We start from the raw sequence: 13,731 nt of genomic DNA, 5'->3' as shown, positions 1-13,731 counted from the left end.
TGTGCCATGAAGGCACTAAAACTTCCCCTCCTTCACTGGCACAGCCCTGGAGTGGGAGCAGATTCCCCTTATCCCGGAGTTAGCCCGCTCCTGCCCTGGATCCCTGTGGTGCCGTGTGTTCTCCAAGCTCACAGCACTGCTGGCTCTAAACAAGAAAAACAATCCCTGTTCCTTCTCTTCTCCGTCCTTGATGCTCCCAGGCCCTGCATCTCCCTGGCTATTCCCTGTGTGAGTCTTCATCCGCATCCGACCTTATCCTGATCAAATAAGGGCCTGAGACGTGTTTAGCAGCAAATGCATTCTTGTAAAGAAAGCCAAGAGCAAAGAGCATCCAGATGCAGGGAAGTCTTTAGAAAAGCACTCCGGACGTGCAAATGAGGGATATGTCTTCCTGCATCTCCCGTTGTTTTTCTCTGTCAGGTTTTGGAGGGGTTTCTCTCTGTGATTTCCTGTGATCCAGGTGCGTCCCTTCTTTTGTCCAAATGCAGTGCCAGAGGATTGAACAGCTGACGAGGGGGGTCTGGGATGAAGACGGTTCTGCTAAAATGAGGGAAACAATGCTGGAAGAGAAATGAGCATCTTTTTAATGCTTGGAATAAAAGTGCTGGAGAAGGGCACTTTTTATTTGATATGGTGTCATTCTCCTGTTTTTTTTCTATGGATAATACTCTGCGGTGAGCAATCAGAGCAGAAATATGAAATGCAGGAGTCTTGCATTCCACAGTGGGATTAACTTCGCTTTTCTGCTCTCTTTCAGGACAGGAGCAACCACTGAACTCGTCCTATCTTTGGCACCAAGAGCTTTGGATGTTGGAGCAGCCAAAGCCAGCTTGGGCCCCCCTTGTCCTGCCCGTGGTGTGGATGAGTGACAGGCTCCTCTTCTCCTCTGTGCTGGGATGAACTGCCTAGGGAATGCTATTTCTGACAGCCCGGTCCTAGCCATGGCTGCTGGAAAAAGGCACAGGTGAAGAGGCAACCTGCCAGAGTTCCTTGGGGATAATGGAATTGTGGTGTTTGGCTGTGCCCGGAGGGGCAGGTTGGGCATTATTTGTGTGTCTGAGGACTGGTTTGGGTGTTGGGGAGCCCAGGGAGCTGAGCTCTCAGTGCATTCCCAGCTCTCCCAGGGGTGGGAGCTGGTGCAGGGCTGGGTGACAGCCTCTGGTTGGGCTCGGGGCAGGCACTGGCCCCGGCACAGACACGGGGTGGTTTGGGGACGCTTGGGGAGCAATGGGAGGAAAATGAGGGATGGTGCTGGGCAGAGCGATCAGCCTGTGCTCGTGTCAGTGCAGCTGTGCAGGGCACTGGGATCTGGGTAAAACTCCAGCTCTCCTGGTGTTCAGGAATGCAAGGTCTGAGGGACTGGATTTACCTGGGGCTTTCCAGGCCAGCAGGAACAAGAGGAAATGTGGTGCCAGAGCTGCGTCCCATTAGGTTGCATTTCCCTCTTTCCCATTTCCATTTCCTCCTCCGTGCAGGTGTCCCCTACAGCCCATGAGCACGGGGCCGGTGACAACTCCCTGTCTGTAGAGGGATTCCTTATGGAACAAGGGCATATGATACCCCTGGAAAGATTGGACAACCCAGGGTTGCTGAGGAAAAGCCCCTGAACAGGCCCCTGACTGCAGGCAGCCCTGAGAGTCCTTGGCAAGGTATACAGCTGCCCAGTTCCCCCTCTGATTAGAGGCCATCTAGAGGGACTGGGCGTGAATCTTTGCAAAAGTAGATATAAGTTGGCATAGTTGAACAATAAGGGGAGAAGGATGCTTAATCGTATCGGGGTACGTGTCGTTTATGCGGCCAGCCCTCCGGACTCGGTCCCTAACACCTGTCCTCCTCCTGTCCCCCCGTGCCCCTTTTGTTGGACAAGTCTCAAATGGCAGCACACATTCCCAAAGACTGTCTGCTTCCTTAAATCCACGGACCAGCTAGTGTTGTCACTCAACAGCTGAAATGAGCTTTCAGAGCCTAGAAACTAGCAGGAGTGACAAACAAAGGGATTTGAATCTGGAAATAGGTGAGTTCCACCCACGTGCTGCTGCTGCTGATGCAGAGACTGGGGCTCAGGGCGTCTGCGCAGCCCTTCCCTTTGGCACTGATCCTGCACTAGAATGTTGTGTTGTTGCCAAACCGGGCCTCAAACCAGGAGAAGGTAAGGCCTGACCGTTTGCCCCTGAACCTGGCACACCCACAGTGTGTTATCTGGAGAGTGTGCCTCAGCTGGTGTCACTTGAGTTTCACCAGAGTTGCAAGTTGGCTCCTGCTCTGGGCAATTCTGAGCGACCATCGCATCAGTTCTGCACTAAACACCGTTTAGCCAGACCCAGAGATTTGGCCACACAGTGACTTCTGAACAGAAAATCCAAATGCAGGAAAAGTGCTTGGACCATGGACGGGCCTGGGTCTTTGTGGGTCACTGTCAATCCCGGCCCTTACAGTCTCTCCTCATCTTTCTTGTAGGTTCCCTTCAGGCACAGGAGCCCTTGCTCACTGATGTTTTTGACTATTCTCTGTCAAGGAAATGAGTTGAATTTCCTTGTCAAATCTAGTAGGCTTTTATACTCGGGCTTCTCTGCTGTGGGATTCATACTCAGAGACTGGTGTTTGTGTCTGGACACTTCCAGAAGGTGGATGTTATCCCTGGATGTATAAAGAAAACGCCTATCCATCATCTCTTAGGCAATGAGACTGTTCAGGTGACTGGCATGGCAGCCTTTCCACCAGTTCACCGGTTGAGCTGGTGCCAAGGTGAGCCCAGTCTCTAAATTTCCCTTGCATGCCTCAAGGCGTGCATCGTAAGATTCGTGCTTGTTGGAAGGACAGGATTGAGCCGGTCTCCCGTGCAGTGAGTGTCAGGCGACGTTCTCTTTGCTGCACATTGGTGACTCCAGGGGGTTCTGGAGTAACACAGACATGCTGGCTAGAGAAGGCACAAAAGAGTGCTTTCCTTTCAAACACGGGAACTGGTGAAAAAGTGTGGTTTGTCTCTCACTGCCTGCGTTCCCTTCAACCCAGGGAGGCCGTATGGAGCCGATGACTTCCTGCCTGTGTTGACACGTGTGCTAGCCCAGTGTGATGAGCTGGAGACTGAAATCGAATACATGACAGAGCTGCTGGATCCATCCTTGCTGTGTAGAGAAGGTAATGGATTTTTTTATTTTTACTAGAACTGCCTGAAGGACCAGCGAGGGGACGTTCTTCCTCACAGCACAGTTGCTGTTCCCCTTGTTTGAATAAGAATGCTGTTAAGGGGAGACCTAATGACAGGGATGTTGATAGTGTAGCAGGAGAATGTCCTCATCATTTGCACTGCTGGGTAGCTCGCAGAGCACAGGCCCAGCGGCCTAAAAATGTGCTGCTGTGCATTGCTTTAGGAGCAAATAGGTTGTAGTAGTTCTGATGTTACACCCTTCTTACAGATAACAGAAGTTTCCCAAGAACTCTCCTGGAACAGGGGAAGAAGAGAAAGCACACAGACTTTCAACGCAATACTCTAAAACCAGCAAGAGATTTAGTCTTGTCTATCAAATGTCAAAAATCACACCCATAATTATGGAATGCTAATGATATAATAATTATGCATAATTGTAACTATAGTTTAAAAGATACTTCAAAAAACACCCCTGACAGTTTACCTGCAATTGGCATCAAATATCTATTATCCATAGGAAGGAAAGCCCGGTGCCCCAGTGTGTCAGGTACAGAGGATGAGCTGTCCAGGGAATGAGCAGCAAATGCTTTCTGCACCTGCCCTCACCCTGGGACCAGCAACAACCCCAGGTAATGCAGCGTTTGGTGCTCGAGGCACGAGCTCTGGCGTGCCCCAGGTCAGAGAGAGTCCAGCTGCGTTACTTCTGCCTGTCGCAGAAGCAACTTCGGGATCAGGAAGAGAGCTGCTTGTTGGGCAAGCTAGCTGGCTTCTCGGCAGAGGGAACACAGCAGGAGCCGACGGGCTCGGCTCACGTTAGCTCGGAGACAAAGGAAAAGAGAGGCTGTTCAGGTCTGGCTTCTAACAGGTTTAATGCGATGGGATGATGATGAGGTCGGTCGGAGGGAAGGGATCGGATCGCTCCTTGGACCCTTGTCCTCAGTTTTATAGGGAATTTGAAAACCCCGGTGAAAGGGGAAAACAAGCAATGAGTTACAAGCCAGGGGGAGGATACAATTCAACAAGAACCACTGGGGTAAACCGAGAGGCGGGAGGTATAACAGAACCAGTGAACGACCGAGTAACCGAGAATTTTCCCGATCCGGGGGAGGTGGCTTGGACCCGGGCACAGCCCAGGGGGTGCAGCTTAGGCTTCTGAGCCGCCCCCTGAATCTGACTCTTCGGGGGACTCGATCCAGGGGAGGGGCTGGGATTGATTGGCACGCTGCCCCAGCCCTGCAGTGGGCTGGGTCACCCCAACACCCGGGTGTGAGCTGTGACGGTGAGGAGAGGGCAGCTCCTGCCGGGGGCTGTTTTAGGATGGGTTTCCTCAGCTCCCTTTTGCGTGGCGCTGCTGGAGGAGAGGGGCTCGTGGTGGGCTCCTGGGGGGTCTCTCACAGAAGGACGGTGGGAGCATCTCCCAGCGTCTTGGGGGAGCACTTGGATGTGGAGCATTGCTTAAAGGAGGTGCCAAGGGACGAACCTTTGTGCCAGGCAGCAGCAGGTGAGCCACGGTGTGGATTTGCAAGGGGGGGGGTGGGTGTCTTTCTCCTTTTGCCTTTTGATTTCATCTTGCCACACCTTCCCCAAGTGCCCCCAGAAAAAAGAGGGGTTACGAGGACAGAAGGAGTTTAAATTGAGGGAAGAAGCCCCATTGTCCCTGCTTTTTAAGGGTTTTAATTGAGGTAAAAATCGCCCTTTTCCCATCATTTGAGAGATTTGAGGAAAGCCCCTCTCTTTCTGATATTTCGGGGGATTAAATTGAAGGGGAGAACCCCTTTATTTGCCATTGTATTTGCTTAAATTGAGGTAAACACCCCCCGTTGCCTCAGTTCCAGGGGTTAAATTGAAAGAAACTCCAGCTTTTCCAGCATTTGAAGGGTTTAGATGGGGGCGTGCCGCTGTATTTGAGGGCGCTTCTGGCTGTGCCCTGGCACCGAATGTCTTGCGTGGGAGCACTCCCGGCCCCTGGGGAATTTCTGAGGAGGAATGGCAATTTGGGGGCTGGGCTGCCGACAGGGACCGACGGAGCCGCGCCGGTCCGAGCCGTGCGGAGCCGAGGCGAGCGCAGGCGGGAGGCGAGGCACGGAGCCGCGCCGCTCCCGGCCGTCCCGCCCGCTCCGTGCCGTCCGTGCGCGGGGCTCGGGCGCCGCCGGGTGCCCCTCGGCCCGGTGCCTCGCTTTTGTCCGGTGAGGGAATGCTTAGACATTCAAGGTTGTTGGAGAAATCCAAACTGTGGCACCGAAGCAACAGCGGACGCGTTTCTCCAGAGAGCTGCGGCAGCGGTTCCATCTCTGGCCTCTGGTTGCAGACTCAGCGCTGCGCTCGCTGCTGTCAGACGGGGGCAGTGGAGGAGTGGTTTGTGAGGCTTCAGTGAGAAATTTTCTTAGTTTCAGTGCAAAGCTGAGCTCGCCCAGAGGAAAGGGTGTCGCTTTGTACAGTTTAGGACAGGGGGACTGGAAGACCAGTCACTAAGTCTTGAAATAACAGGATCTGTATCAGCACGCCTGCGTTTCGTGGTAATCACTTGTAACTGGTAGATGGTTCAGAGGTTCAAGACAGCTTATCTGCTGTGTTGAACGGCGTGTTTTGTTATCTTTTGATGTGTAGGATGGTGCTAGGTTTGGATGGCTTTATCTAAGTTTCAGCTGGCACTGGGAGCGCTGTATAGAAGTATTTTACACACCTTTTTGGTCAATGGTTAGTCTTTTCTTTGTGCTGCAAAAATAAGGTTTCTAGTATGGCTTAACTTATAATGCAATCATTTACCAAATTGATGTCGGTGCTGTGGATTACTTTTTATCTTTCTGATTTTTGTCAGCGAATCCATTTTGTTGTTACAATAGGCTTGTAAGGTCTGCGGTTTTTGTGTCAGGTAGAACTGGACTTGTATGGATCAGAATCGAGACAACCATTGAAGCTTTTTCTTGCTGAAACTTCTCTTTTTCATTCACTTGCCACTCTAACACTTTCAGCGATACAATCATCATGTGGCACCAGCCCAGATAACCATACAAAATTAGTCATACAGTGTTTGTCTTTCTTTTTACTACCAGTGCTTGTAATTCTTCGGCTGGTACACTTCCTAGTCTTTCTTTTATCACTTGTGCTCTTGTTTCAACATTTCGAGCTATTGCCCTGTATTTCTATAACTGCAGGAGTATTCATTATAACCAATTTTGCTGTAGGGTGCGATATCACTGGGGTTGGCTTTGCCTTTGGTATTTAAATTTCGTCTTTGCGAGCAGGCAGAGCTTGGGGGGTTGAGGGACAAAGGGAACTGGTTTAATCTCTCCCTCAGGCAGGAGGAGTTTCTGTGGTCTATCTCTTTCTTTAGCAGTGTTAATGTGTATCTCCTGAAGTGGTTCTCTTGATTGCCACACGTACACACAGAGGTAATTCACATATAGGAACAGAGTTTTCAAAAGGGAAGTTAAAGCATCTGAGCGAACTCTGTGGCTATCGCAGGAAAATCCAGGAACATTTCTTTTTGGTGGGGAGTAGGTAGAGCATCTGCTTTTGTAGTTACAGTTTGATTCACTGGTTATCAGTTTTCAGGAGTTTCACCTTCGAGAGGGATTTTGGTGTTTTGCTGAAGGCAGCCACTCCTACAAACTGCCCTTTATTTATGTGTAAATGCATTTGGGACGGTTGTAGCCAGGGTTTTGTGTTAGGATTCGGTTTTGAGAATCAATTTTTAAACACTGGCTTCTGCTTGCCTCTTTGATTAGTCAAACAGAAGAGTTGTAAGTAGAATGCGTTCTAAATATAGTGCTTCTTAATGATATCCCAACAGATTTTAGCCGTGTAAGAGATAACACTTTTTATTAGAGTTAGTTTCACCAATTCTAATTTTATTTTTCTAAAACTTCAGTTTAGTTTTTGGCTTTTGTAGGAGTACAAGGGGCAATCAGAAGCTGTTGAAATGCAGGAATGTGGGGAAGCTGGCTCATGGGTCATCTAGCCCTTAGGATGTGTGGCCTTTGCTTGCTGTAAAGGAGTGTTAGGTTGATGGGTTGGTTGATTTTAGTTTTTTTGTGAGGTGTTTGAATTGCTGCTTTCCCCCCCTACCACTCGGAAAGCAGGTTTTGGCACTTGGAAACTCAAAATAGTTGTTACCTGTTTGTATTTCATATTTATGTAATCACAAAAAGCAAGGAAAGAGTCAATGTGACTGGTTCCCACTATTGCAATGTGAAGGTTTTTGAAAGGCTGGTGTATTTATGTTCTATTTCTCCACTCCAAGCTTGGCTTTTTCCCTCCTTTTCCAGTGTCTGCTGCATTGGGTGTCCCAAGGAAGGCTGGATTCCTCAGCAGCAGTCTTAGGAATTGGTGCTAATTCTGCTTTTTCTGAAGGTGTATCCAAGTATGCTACCAAAATGGCTGTTTTCTCCGCTGAAAAGCTTTCCCTCTATGACATCAGTGCATGCACGTGTTTTAATCATGTAGCCAGATGTGCTAAGAATTGTACTTTCAACACAAACACCTGCAGTAGGTTTCTGTTTGGTTTGTGTCTGTGAGAGGTGGGATTTGTGCTGGAGAGGTGCTCTTGAGTACAAAGGACGGAGTAAATCCGCTCCCTGGATGTGCAGTGAAGGACTGACTTGCAGGGAAGGGGAGCATTTATAAACCGCATCAATATTTCCCTGAAATTCTGGGTACTTGGAGTTGGCTTGGGCCTGTCAGGGTGAGCCATAAGCAACCCGAGCAAGCCCCTGAACCCTCAATGGATGTTTGAAACACTTCCACAGAAAGCCAAAGCAGTAACGATTCCAGAGGAGAAGTTATAGGTGATTGCTTATGATCGGTGGGGAATTTCCTTGGGAATTACTAACCTTGGACATACAGCATTTTGGAGGTGGAATTTCAGTTTCAGCCACAGGCACCTGGATGAGAAGGAGAGTTCTTTGCCAGAGGAAGGGGAGTGTTCTTTTGCTAGTTAGTGCTATTAGTGAAGTGATCAGAACAAAAGAATGACTTCTTTTGGGATAGGCTTATTTATTATATGGATGATAAGCAAGTAAGAAGAATGAACTACATGGATAAGAAGCAGTAACAGAAATCAAGGTAGAAAGGCAATGCATCAAATCATTATTATGTGTTACAGTAGCGATTAGGAAGGGATACAAGAGCAGTTACCCTAAAACGTTCCTGTCATCCTGGTCTGAACTTCAGCTGGGGAGTCCCATTGCAGAGAAAGAGCAGAGAACCCCTCCTGGTAACCCTTATGGGAATGATCCAGACTTGCTCCAAGTTGGTCTCACTTTGATATTGTTTCTTGTACAAGGGTATGTGATCACATGTTTTGCTTTTCTTTTTTGTGACCTGGGGCTCTGTCACACCCGTCCACTGGCCAGGAGTCCAGGTACATTGAGCGCGCAGCTCCTGTTTTCCTAAAATTGCAAATCTGGGTTTGAAAAGACATATGTCTTTGGAAGTTAACATAGGGTTCAACTTGAGTTGATGTAGTGATTGACTTAGGTTCAGCTTAAAAAAGGCCCTACCGACATTTTATTGTATCTAATCCCTGCTTTCCCCTGCGTTTTAGTTCTTGCCTCTCTGTTTCACAGGTCTGTACATCGTAGAACACTTACCTATGTGCTGTCTGGGTTTGAGCTGCCCTGCCCCGGCACGTAGGGTCACGGTTAAGTAGAAGAGTTATAAAACTTAGTGGTTCATCTCTTTTCTATGGGTTTTTGGGTAGAAGACTTATGGGCCCGGTGTGGGAATAACTCCTAGCCCTCGGCGGCTCGTTGGCTGCCTCACGTTGTCTCGCAGGTCCCCGAGGCCGCCTCGGATCTCTGCGGTCACCGACGCTACCGATTTTCCCAGAGCGCCCCGTTCGGCGTCGAGGAGCGGCATCCAGAAGCTGCGTCGAAGCATCTTCATGGCTGGAATGTTTTGAGTCAGGGCTGCAGTCAGGGTGTAAGCTGAAGGCTGTGTGACTGTGTGTGTGTGTGACTGTCTGTGTCTGTCTGCCTGCGAGAAGAGTGCGTGTGTGGAATGCTTCTAACCTTGTGGGTGTGAGTTTTGCCTTTCAGGCTTTTCAGCTACTTTTTAAACTTAGAGTAAAAACCACCCAGCTCTGCTGTCTGGGGTTTTTTTCCCTCCCAGCTGGGTTTTTTTATCTGGGCCCCGGCCGCTCTGTGAGGTGACGTTCATCGCCAGGGGTTGGGTGCTGACCGTGCCGGGGCTGGGCATTTGTCAGGCGCGATGATTTTGGGGCTCCCGGGAACCGCCTTCCCATGGGGTGCTCTCGAGACGAGAGCGAGGGTGGGTTTGTGTGGAAGCTGAAGGAGGTGGGTGGTGGATGAGTGTTTTGTTCTCTGTCTGCTGCTGTTGTTTTGGGTTTCCTGGACCAATAAGATGTCATACATTTTCCAGAAATAGAACAATTGTTAGGTTGTACTGCGATGGGGTTGGCTTGTGTTGCTCTGGATTTGTGTTTGCTGCTGCACTTGCACGTATTGCTCTGGATGTCACTTGGACTTTGACCAGTGTGCAGATGGATTGGATTTGTACTTGTGCTTGTGCACATTGTTGTTTCCACTTGCTTTGCTGAAGTGTAACTAAAAAACCCTCATTCAATAAAGTTGAAGAAACCCTAATAAACCCCCCTCCCCCCTTTGGTTGCTCTCTTCCTTTGGTGTGCTTTAGTAATTTTTTTGCCATATTTCTTGCTTTGCTGCTCTGCTTTGCTTTACTTTTTAGTCTATTCCTCACTTGACTTTTTCCAACTCTTTCTCTTTTTCTCACTGTTTAACTCTTTCTGGATGTCTCTGTCACTCTAGTTCTCAGTTGCTCTTTTTCTCTTCAACACTACTTCTCTTTTAAACTCCATTTCTTTTTCTCTCAAACCCGATTCTTCTCTTTCTCTATTCCTTTTTCTCTCTATTTTTCTTCCTTTCTTTCTCTCTGACTTGCTTTCTGCCTTGCTTTCTTTCTGCCTTTCCCTTTCTCTGACTTTCTCTCTTTCTCTCTCTGACTTTCTCTCTTTCTCTGACTTTGACTTTCGAACTACCTTTCTCACCTTCCCTCCTTTGTTCATTTTTACCTTTCTACCTTAGTTTGTTTCTGTAGCAGCTTGGAAAAAAACAGAGACCATTCTTTCTTCAGGCACAATCTGCCCCAGGCTTTGTGTTGCTCTTTTGGGCAAGTTTGAAGAGAGTTTTGGGAATGGGCACAGGGCAAGACCAAACAGATCCATGCCCACACACTTGTCAGGGCAGACTTTCTGCCCCTTTTAGGCCACTGACTCAAACATGAAAGCTCCCAGCTTTCTGGGAGCTGAAGGAAAAGCATTCCCACCTGCTGCTTCTAGCTGGAGTCATGGCCTGGTCTGCATCTTTCCCAAGAGAGCAGAAGGCCCTTCTCGAAGTGAAGATCAATGGAACAAGTTGCTCTTCTCCACAGGGCTCTCCTTAAGGCTGGAATGGCTGCTGCCAGCCTCTGCACTTTCTGCCTCTCCAACTTTCTACCTTTGTTCATTTCTACCTTTTTGACTTTCTACCTTTGTTTGTTTCTAACTTTCTAGATTTGTCCCTTTCTGCCTCTGTTTGCTTCTAACTTTGAAACTTTCTGCCTTTGTTTTTCTCCCCATTTTTACCTTTCTGCCTTTGTTGGTTTCTAACACTCTACATTTCTAACTTTGTGCCTTTCTAAATGTATTTTTTGCTTTCTAACTTTTACCTTTCTAACCTTGTTTCTAACCTTCTTAGAGTGGAGGCTCCTCTGGCCTCAGGCCCAGAGGGAAGCCAAAGCCTTAGGTTTGAATTGAAACCTTTGGACAAGCTGGCATCCATGAAGCCACAGCAAAGTGCAATAGAACTACGGATTTTTAACTTTTAGTAGAAATAGATGCCAAGTGCCTTAGTCATGAAAAAGCTGTAGCAGAGATCTTCAGCACAGCTCTTGCTGCAGCAGTGTTACCTTTTCACAGAATTCTTTACTTTAGACAAAATCTAGATTGAGTGGCACTGTTGCCATTTTTTAGATGGAGTGTTCACATAAACACTAAGAGCTGATAGAAACTGTAGATGCAAATCTGTGTAACACAGATGTAACACTTGTGTGAGGCTTACGACTGTTAGAATTAGACCAGGGTGGGTTAAGAAAAAGAAAACTAGAATCGTGTGTGAATCTTACTGGTCAATTAACAAATATAATCCACACTTCTGTAAGCAAAAAATATAGGGTATGGAGCATATAGAAGCAGCTGGTTTTGCCTGCTGCTGCTGCTTGGCTTTATCATGTAACCCCATTCAAAGTCTGCCTTCAAGACAGCTGTGAGACTGTGAAATCAAGAACTTAGCAGAACAGCAGCCTCCTCTGCTCTTTCACCCTGGTCTGAGAAGGAAGGGTACCCTGTCAAAAGCTCAACACTCGCCTTTCTGACTTTGTCTCTAAATGTCTACCTAACTTTGTTTCTAATTTTTTTTTGTTTCTACCTTTGTTTTTAACTTTCAACCTTTCTACCTTTAGAAATTTGTTCGTTTCTTGTATTGTACCTCTTTGTTTGTTTCTAAATTTCTGCCGTTGTAACTTTTTTTCTAACTTTTTACTGTTTAAATTTCATTTGTTTTTAACTTTTTACCATTCCTCCCAGGGAGGGATGTGTGCAGAATACCAAAACCTGCTAAGGTCTTCATTTTGACATCTATAGACAAAGGCGATGGATTTAGATGTAGATTCATTTTGAAATAAGCCAGCCCTCTCTCTCTACTCTGTTGCATATAGGAATATAAGAAGCTGGGACTAGAGATGAGCAAGTTTTGAGCATAACGAGGCGGCGTTTTTCTGTAGGAAGGGAAGAAGCGAGTGCCTGGCGCCAGGAGCCGAGAGGCTCGGGCTGCAGGAGCTGCAGAGCGCCCTGAGCCGGCTTTTGCCTCTGCTCTGTCCGTGCCCCGCAGCGCGGCCCGGCCCCGGGCTGAGCTGGGCGGCGCTGCTGCCGCCTGGTGGCGAGAGCGCGGCACTGCCGGCCCCGGCACGGCGCCCCGGCGCTGCTGCCGCCCGGGGCCGGGGGAGCCGAGAGGGCGGCGGCCTCGGTGGCTGCCGAGCGTGGCAAGGGCAAGGAGCGAGCGGGGCCGCGTCTGGCAGCGGAGGGGAGGGGCGAAGGACGGTTCGGAGCGCCAAGGGACACGGGCGTGCATGAGCGGGGCCAGAGCGCTGCAAAGGAGCGGGCGCCGTGCGGGGCGGTGACCGCGACGAATGACAGCGCGGGGGGCGGCCCGGCGGGGCCGGTTTTGCCGGGCAGCAGAGGCGCGGTCGCAGCGCGAGCCGGGGCGGGGAGCACCGGGCGAGCACGGTGGGAATAGAGCCGCCCGCGTGCCGCTCTCAAGGGGGCGGCTCGGAAAGGAAGGCGCAGTTCGGCGCTTTCGGGACGGCGTAAGTGGCGTTTTTATTCGAACCTGCCAGGACCTTGCAGAGGGTGGATGACACTTCCGCCACACTCAAGATGGCGGACGCACTAGGCCCCTAAGAGAGGTATCCCTGCCGATGCCTGCCGCCGGTCGCGGGACCGTCGCCCGCCTCCGGCGCCGGTGACCCCACCACCCGTGTCCTCGCACCGGGGACCACGGCGGAAAATCGCGCGGAAAGCGCGGGGCCGGCGTCGGAGTCCGGGCTGGATTCAGGCAGCTGAATAGACAGAAGCCCTTGTGAGGGGCGGGGGCCTTGTGAGTACCACACTAAAGATGGCGGCTCGACCGGAAGTGGCTTCTGCCAGCACCCAAGACGGCGGCGAAACCGGAAATTAGGTCATCGCCACACTAAAGATGGCGGTCGTTTACGCTGTTTTCTGACCTTCTCAAGATGGTGGCAGGGAAGGCCCCCTCTAGCTGCGTCTATTCGGCTGCCTGAACGCGACGCCGACACCAACGCCAGCCCAGCGCTTGCACGCAATTTTCTGAGGCGTTTCCCGCTATGCGGACACCGACTGTGGGGTCAGCGGCGCCTGGAGTAGGCGGGAGCATTCAGGCAGCCGAATAGACGGAGCGGGGTCCTCCACCGCCGCCATCTTGAGAAGGTCGCATCGCCACATTGGTGTGGTCCCGGTAATTTCCGCCCTTCTTCGCCCGACGCGGCAATGGCGGGGAGTCCGGGGAGCAGCGCTGCCGGGCCGGGGGCACCGGGGCGGGTGCTGCGGGCTCGGAGGTGAGCGGGGAACGGGGACAGTCCCGAGCGGACGGTGGGGGCCGCGGGGGATCGGTATTCCGGCCCAGGGATGGGTGTCCCGGGACAGGGGTGGGGGTCCCGGCCCAGGGATGGGTTGCTGGACTATCTAATAAGATTATATAACGATCATACAAGGAGAACTATGTAAAAAATCCTCCCTTGTTACCCTTCTCCCAGCCCCGCTGTGTTTTCAGGATCCTGGGGGCAGAGTTTGTGTCTGGACAAGGCTCTCGGGCACAGGGTGGGATTCTTGGGGTGCAGGACCAGGATGTGGACTCGATGCTCCCTGCGGGTCCCTTCCAGCCCAGGGAATGCTGCGATCCTGTGCCTCTGGGGGTGAAAGAAAGGGGATCGGTGGGGTTTTTGCCCGCTGTGTTCACGGCCCCGCCGGCTCCGGGCGGGTTAAAGGCGCA

General features: G+C 50.4%; 1 long non-coding RNA gene across 1 annotated transcript; it reads left to right on the top strand.

Moving 5' to 3' along the window:
• The first annotated feature begins 2,926 nt into the window (after window positions 1-2,926).
• On the top strand, window positions 2,927-9,160 carry LOC138112079 (uncharacterized). The gene is made up of 3 exons (XR_011151542.1): window positions 2,927-3,138; window positions 3,417-4,649; window positions 8,924-9,160. It is a non-coding gene; the product is annotated as an uncharacterized lncRNA (long non-coding RNA).
• Window positions 9,161-13,731: the final 4,571 nt, after the last annotated feature.

This window comes from Aphelocoma coerulescens, chromosome 5 (genome assembly GCF_041296385.1).
Source record: "Aphelocoma coerulescens isolate FSJ_1873_10779 chromosome 5, UR_Acoe_1.0, whole genome shotgun sequence".
In the NCBI taxonomy this organism is placed as follows: Eukaryota; Metazoa; Chordata; class Aves; order Passeriformes; family Corvidae; genus Aphelocoma; species Aphelocoma coerulescens.
The sequence above is the reverse complement of the archived record's forward strand: the minus strand, read 5'-3'. Positions and strand labels throughout refer to the sequence as shown.